A 7,685-nucleotide genomic window follows, 5' to 3' on the forward strand; every position below is an offset into this window, starting at 1 on the left:
ACACTTCTGCTCCATTACATTTTAGAGGGAAATAATATACTTGTTTCATAGCAATTATTGTAGTCTATTAAAAAGCTGATTATCCAACAATAAGATAAAGCCTCCAAATGTTACACAGTCATGACCAAATAAAGATGATCCATCCATCCAGGCTCTGGCTGTGAACTTGTCCTATTAATCAGGTCGGTAGTAGACCATCAAAATCAGCAGCTGACAGTGAACTTGCGAAACCTCAGTGCTTTTGAAATGTTTGCTTCAAAGACAGGGACCAGGTCTGCGACAACTCGCAGCCAGCTGTTATCTTCAAAGCAACTCTGGTGCAATGATAAAGCCGCAATAAGACAGTCAGTCTGTTTTCAGTTTTCTATTAGTTTTCAGTTGAATGGGGTCAAGCTACCACTTCCTGCAATCCTTTTCCTATAATTAACTGTAATAACTTGGCGAAAATCTCACATCTTTTATCATCTGTTGAAAATCTGTTGCCATCTGTTTCAAAACTGTTGCCATATACATACACAGAAATTCACATTAACTACTTAAATTCAGAGTGCAGCCAGAACCTCATAGATCTGATACAGAAATGACTCCACAAATAGCAACATATTTGCTGCAGCACAGTGATTTTACTACAAAATGACATGGGCAACTTTGCTTTTATATAGTAATATAACCGGAATACAACCAGTTGGCAATCTGTTGAACTCAATTGCAAAGAGATTATACTGCACACAGGTGCTCATCAGCTCAGACTGATTGCAATATGTCAACCATGTTGATAAATTAGACTGCAGTTATTTGCAAACCTTTGCCAACCTGTCTAAGAGTGATTGCAGTCAGTCTGAGTCGGACCACAATTGTTTGGAGACACATTTCTGGCAACTGGGCAAACACTATGTGATCAGAAGTGATCTCCCAGAGGTTAGAGGTGTTGCATGTTCAACCTCTGGGTGAGTACATTTAAAAATATATTTTTGCTAGGTATTAGACAGGGAGGTTGTCTATTTTTACTCTAGTGTGATGTGATTAATCATTAATATGGTCATCTAAACTCTTTAGCCCTTATGTTTGAATAGCGGCTAATCGGAAGAAAGCTTTGTTTCAGACAATGGATGAAATGTGTGGCTGCCCCAAGGCCCACTATTAGTAAATAGGAATTATGTTGAATTATAAAAGTTCAAAGCTAGTCCAAGTGCAAGAATATCACTATCTAGCTAGGAATGAGCACATAGCTTTCCGTCATGTTACTTTTTTATATACGTTATGTGATGATAGTGGGTGTTGTTTACACCGGAAACATGTTCACCTGGGCTTTCTTTATAGCAAGTGCAACAATACAAGAAAAGAAAAATCAAAAAAAGCAACACATTCTTCGTCTACAGATTTTCTAACATGTGGGAAGAAGAAAATCTCTGTATCAGCAGGGAAGATGTTTTTCATTGTGGGAAGCTACCCAGCACCGGTCTCTGGTGTATGTTTCAAAATGATGCACTGACGCCTCACTGTTCAAATTCACAGTCCATTAGCTGCTGCCGAGCTAGCAGAAGTTCAATGGATTGCAAGTGGTCCTGATGCTTTTGGCTGCAGGCTTTCATTAAAATATAGATCAAAGAGATCAAATTGATAAAAGTCTAGAAGGGGGGGATAAACCGTGTCGCCACCAGAAATTAAATTTTATGATCAGGCGCACGGGAATCAAACACTGAACATAGGAAATCCCGCTCTTTTACCCTCACGCCATCATCCATTTCACATGCTGCTCAGCTATTTAATTTAATGTCACAGACATTTGAAGATCAAGTGACTGAAGTCCAACCACTGCTATCTAAAAAAAACATTAACCCAGTCCCAATTCTCTGCTAGCATAAATCAGTGGCTTGAGCTGGTTTTGATGATCTCCTCGCAAAAGGTTTGTCTATTGTTTTCTGGACAGAGCCCCAGCATTCAAAGAGACAAATGACTCTGAACCTGCACGGAATCGTATATGAGGGATTCTGAGCTGCACAGAGAACTTTAACCAGCTTGTAGCAAAGAAAGTTGCAGCAGCATACGTATCCAGGGAGGGAGAAGAGCAGACATAGTGGACACTGAAGATGAAGACTGATGAGAGGAACCGACATGTAATGGAGATAGACGTTCCTGTCGAGCTTTTAGTGAAAGGCCTACTGGTATTTCAATTGCCTTGGGCAAATGGAAAACTTAATGGGGGTTCACAGAAGAGGCCTGGGGAAAAGTTACACATTGTGTTTTCTTATATTTTCTCACCCAAAATGAGTTATCTCAATAGCTCTTGGTTGAAAGACAAAAGAAAGCACAAAAAACAATTAAACCGCTTTTCCCCCCAGAATTTTAGAAAATGTGAAATGACCAGATAGCATGTTCAAGTCCATAAACTAGAAAGTAAAAAAAATTCCAAATTTCCAGACAGATTTCCTTTCTCTGCTTAAATCATTTAATGTTAAACGTACTAAATATTACCTCTATATTGTCAACCTGTTCAGGATTTTTTGGCTACACTGTACATTTTTCCATATTTCTAAGTGAACACAGGTCTATTCCTTTAGTCCTTACTTTTAGATGTACTACTTCAAGCACTGACACATATGATTGTTTTTTTCACATACACTTGAAATGTACAGTCACTGGTGTCAAAAATGTCCCCTGTCACATAGAACACAGCCTTTTGCGCAACGGAAAGGTTTAGTTGAGGTTTTACTGCCCGAGGCCCACTGGATAGCTATAAATTCACAATAATTAGACTTTGTACTCAGGTATTTGCATGCTAAAAGCTTAATCCTGAAATTTCAGTCATGAGTCACAGATTAAAATTGTCACATATAGCCCCTACAGGTAATGTCTAAAAAAAAGTTAATGGCTGTGATCTATGTGTTAAAACACCTTTGGTGATGGCATAAAGTGAATTAACACCTGATTGAACCTGACACCTGTGGTGAACTTAAAAAGAATCTTGTGTTTAAAACATCACTAATGCTGTAAAAGAACTGGTGCAATCAAACTTTTATGTGTTGGTAACATTTTCTTTAACTTTAATATTAAGTCAAAGGATTTTAAGACTATTTTAGAATTTTTTTTTTCATTTTGCAATAAGTTTTACTATACAGTTCACTCCCCTGGTAACAAACTGTTAATACTGGAAAATCATTTTAATATTTAACAAATCAGATTTTTCTTTAGACTGTATGACAGTTCAACCAAGCACTAGAAAGTGAGACCATACATTTTCTGCACTGCCTCCCTGTTAAATCTAGAACTGAATTTAATCCTCTTGATAAATCAGGCTCCACCCCATTTTAAAGACTCCATAGTAGCATATTATCCCTATTGAGCACTTCAGTTCAACTCTACTTGTTGCTACCATAATTTCTAAAAGTAGAATGGGAGGCAGAGCCTTCAGGTGTCAGGATCCTCTCCTTTGCAAGGAGCTCCTAGTTTGGATTCGGGAGACAGACATCATCTCCACTTTTAAGATTTGGCTTAAAATGTTCATTTTTTGATAAAGCTTATATTTAGGGCTGGGTCAGGTGACCCTGAATCATTGGTTAGTTATGCTGCTACAGGCTCAAGTTGTTAAGGGACTTCTTCACCACTCACCACTCAACTCTTGAACACTGCTCATGTGTTTTTCTCTCTAATACCTTTCAATATACAGCTATATCAATGTAATTTAATAGAACTGTGTTTCTTTAGAATAAACTAAAGAGCACATCAGTTTTCTCTAGGAAAACATCAATGGTAAGGTAATGTTTCCAGAACATTTAGTTAGCTGTAATCACTTTATAGGGAGATACTATGTATAGATCTTATAAAATTCCCCTACAAAAAAAAACAGAACCGTAATCAGAAGCAGTCAGATCACCTGCTGTGTGAAACAAGTTTTATAAGCATCTTGTGCTGAAACCAGTGGAAAGCAGACTTCCTGCTGACACTCTGGCTCATTGTTCCTTCATAAGAAGGAAGGTGAAGAGAAAATCATCCACCACATGGCACGTCCTTGTCGCCTTCAATATCTCATCTGTCCATTTTTGACAGGCCACAAATTTTTAGGAAGGAGGGCTTGTATGTTTAAAGAAGGACCTAATGTGCCTGACAGCTGTATCCTGCAGGCACCCTGTATCTTGTGAGCATCTGCATGGGTTAATGATTACCCAGCTGGGACCTGGTAGTTAGGCAGGGATAGCACCAACTGTTTAATAAGTGTGGTCTCTGGACCTGCTTCAGGGCAAGGCAGCTCCCAAGTGAGAATGTGCTTTCGGTGCCTTTGTCCTCTTCCCAGCAGACATGTGATTGTTTTCCTCTTCGAGTTCTTTATTCATAAGTATATGATGCTGGTTTTGGATAGGTGTCACACAAAGGCTATGCTAGTTAGATTTACTAAAGGTCTTCTGTAACTGTGAAAGTGCACACAGGAGAACTGTTGTGTCATGATGCACATGCCAATTAGGGAGAGCTAAAAAACACACTCAGGGGACAAGGCTGCTGTTGACGTTCTCCCCGCACTGATGAGGAGCCATGTGTCAGTCCTCGAGGGAGTCAGAGAAGAAGCAAGAGAGGGTGAAAATAAGGAGTGTGATAAAAAGGAAGAGTAGAAGAAAGAAAGCGGGGAGTTCCTATACTCAGGTGTAATGTGGCCCTTCCCTGTCACAGTGATTTATGAGGAACAGAAATATTATAATATTCCTGCTGCAAATCAGAGAAAGGGGAGCAAAGAGGGAGGGAGTACGGAGGCTTAAAGTGTGTGTGTGTCTAAGACAAACAAGTCAGGCAGAGGGGCTAATATACATTAGCCAAAACCAGAGAGAAAACTACGGCAAAACAATATGTGGCACGCTGTTCCTCTGCACCCACACACCACTTCTGTGTGGATTTGATTTGTTGTTATATCCCTGCGTGTGCATACACACTCATGCTACAGCTAAGGTAACACCACACCACCATCTTTAAATGCATGCAATGTTTGCTTTGCTCTCTATGCAGTAAAGGTGGGACTCCTCCTAATGGAGTTTCACAGCAATAATAAAACTCAGTGGCCTTTTGCATTTGAGCATGATCCTCTCTATAGGTCAGAATAAAGACTGAATATTTTTGCTCAAGACTTCCTGAGTCTGTGAGTGAGCGCTGCACACGTCTTAATGTGAGGTTTCATCTCCCAGCAGGTTCACAGTTCAGTTTGCATGCACCAGTGGAGTTGCGTAGGTTACATGTATCCATCTCATATTATGTGGCTTTAATTAACCTTATCATAGTGCAACATGAGCCGAGAGAAAAGGACGACAGTACAGAAAGAGTGATAACCCTGACAGCAGGTTTCTGTCTACGTCCTTCTTCCTTCTCAGCAGGTAGAGCAGGCTGTCTACTAAGGCAGGTCGATGGTTTGATCCCTGCCTCTTCTAACATGTTCTTGGGTAAGATACTGAACCCTGAGTAAGTGTGCGTGAAGGCTAAAAGTGCAGTAAGGAAGTGCTTTAGAGTCATCAATTTCAGCAGATGAAGTAACACACACACATACAAGTATGTTCTATTGTATACATCCTAGTTTGCTAGAAGGCTTGATACATTAGTTTCATACACATTCCTTATTAGCTTTAAGTACTCTCCAACACGGGAGTGGCTCTTTCGAGAGTTAATTTAATTTTCTGTAATACAGATTATATTTCATAAAGAAATACTGGCGCTGGCATACACAGATTGGTTTCCCCTGCCCATATCAATTAATGAGAATACCCAGACCCATAAGCTCAATCAGTAATTCACTCTGGCAGAACATTTACATTTACGTCTATAGCGCTTCATTTTCACTCGCACCTCTGGGGGCTTCTCCCTTTTAACTTTTAACTTTTAACCTAATTTTCACACCTGTGCCAAAGAAATGTAGGCAATGTAATTTTCGCTGCGCTCCGTGGGCCCACTCGGCTTGTTAGCGGTTGTCCAAAGTGAGAGGAAGCGAAAAGAAAGAGTCTTTCTTAAGTTTGCAGAAAGGTTAAAATATTCCCACAAAGCAAAATGTCACTTTCAGCTCAGCGGGGGCGGCACACAACGCCGCTTATGGGTCAGCCAGTCTGACTCCCACACAGGTGTGGCTCGTGTGCGGTACACACAGAGCGACATTAACATACCTCCCGTCACACACACCTCACAAGTAACTCCACTTCAAGCACAACATTTTCCACTTGTCAGTAGTGATGGATAATAGTTAAGGAGAGGGTAACGGCAGGAGGACGCTCAGGGCCCTCACATCTAATAATAATGGCATGGAAAGTCACAAAGCTAAGAGATGCGTGGAGCGATGCAGGAGGAGCGGAGCGTGATGAAATGAAAGGGGGCAGAGAGGGGATTAGCTACAGCTATTAGCAGCTTCTAAAGTAATCACACTCATTAGCTGCTATCAGATTGGGTTAGATGGTTATAAAACAAAAGAGAGAGAGAGGGAGAGAGAGAGTGAGAGTGAGAGAGACGAACAGAGCATACTCCAACCTACTTTTTTTGTGCTTCTCCTTTTCAGCACATTGCAGTACATGGCGACATAGTTTGTCTGTAAAAATAACACTGCACGGGTCCTAGAATAAAATGCATTTTTACAACAGCAAATGTACTTGAATTAAAAAAGTATTTTGCCCTTTGGGACTTGAGGTTACTCCAATGTGGCGAGGTAAAGCTTAACAGACAGCCACCAATGTGGCGGTCTCTTAGGACTTTATTCTAATAATGTTTATCAAATTTAAGTGTGTAGATTATTCAAAAAATTGTGCTTTGAATTTTTCAGAAAAGGATAAAATTGACTGCAAAGACCAAAACAGTTTCCTATACTTTTACTATACGTTTGTGATTAAATGTGGGGTTTTAATCTGGGAAGCTGCCGTCTACGTTGGCTTTATTTATTTATTTATATTTTTCGCCTCACACCCAAGTGGTTGTGGCAAATGGCTGCCCCTCCCTCAGCCTGGTTCTGCTGGAGGTATCTTCCTGTTAGAAGGGAGTTTTTCTTTCCCACTGTCTCCAATACTCTGATTGTTGGAGATTTCTTTGTATTATTGTAGGGGCTTTATGTTACAGTATAAAGCACTTTGAGGTGTGGAATTGAACTGAATTGAACCAAAGGTTACTTCTTAACAACCGATTGAACAACAAATGCAATCTAAAGTCTGGCTAAATTATTATTATTATGATGATTATTATTCACACAGAAAGAAAAGTTTGTCAAAAAACAATACTCCAAAGCTCATGCAAACACTGGAGGGGTGGTTGGTTGCTGCAGTCTTTCCTCCTGTCAACAGTGGCAGGAAAAAGGATCCCTTTTAGCAATGTCATTGTTAGGATGGGCGACAAAATCCACAGTCATGAAAAACATACACTCTGTTTCAAGTTTAGCCAAAGTGAATGTCCCCAGTTAGATATCTCACAAGGATATCTTTCAAACACACAAAGCAAAACGTGAATCCCTGTTGGCCCGTGTTCGTTTGGTCCACGGATTCCTGCTGAGCCACAGCTCGAGGCCAGTAACACAATAACAGACGATAAAGTCTGACAGGGCAAAACCAGGCAGGCTGTGAAAAAGCCAGTAGTTCAGGTATAAAGCTGAAATCCTGATTATCCTTCATTACAGGGGAAAAAAAATATTTTCATAACTTCTGTAAGAACAGCAGGTTAAAGTTAAATGAGGATCTTGGTGT

This window comes from Pelmatolapia mariae, linkage group LG10_11 (assembly GCF_036321145.2).
Source record: "Pelmatolapia mariae isolate MD_Pm_ZW linkage group LG10_11, Pm_UMD_F_2, whole genome shotgun sequence".
Taxonomy (NCBI): domain Eukaryota; kingdom Metazoa; phylum Chordata; class Actinopteri; order Cichliformes; family Cichlidae; genus Pelmatolapia; species Pelmatolapia mariae.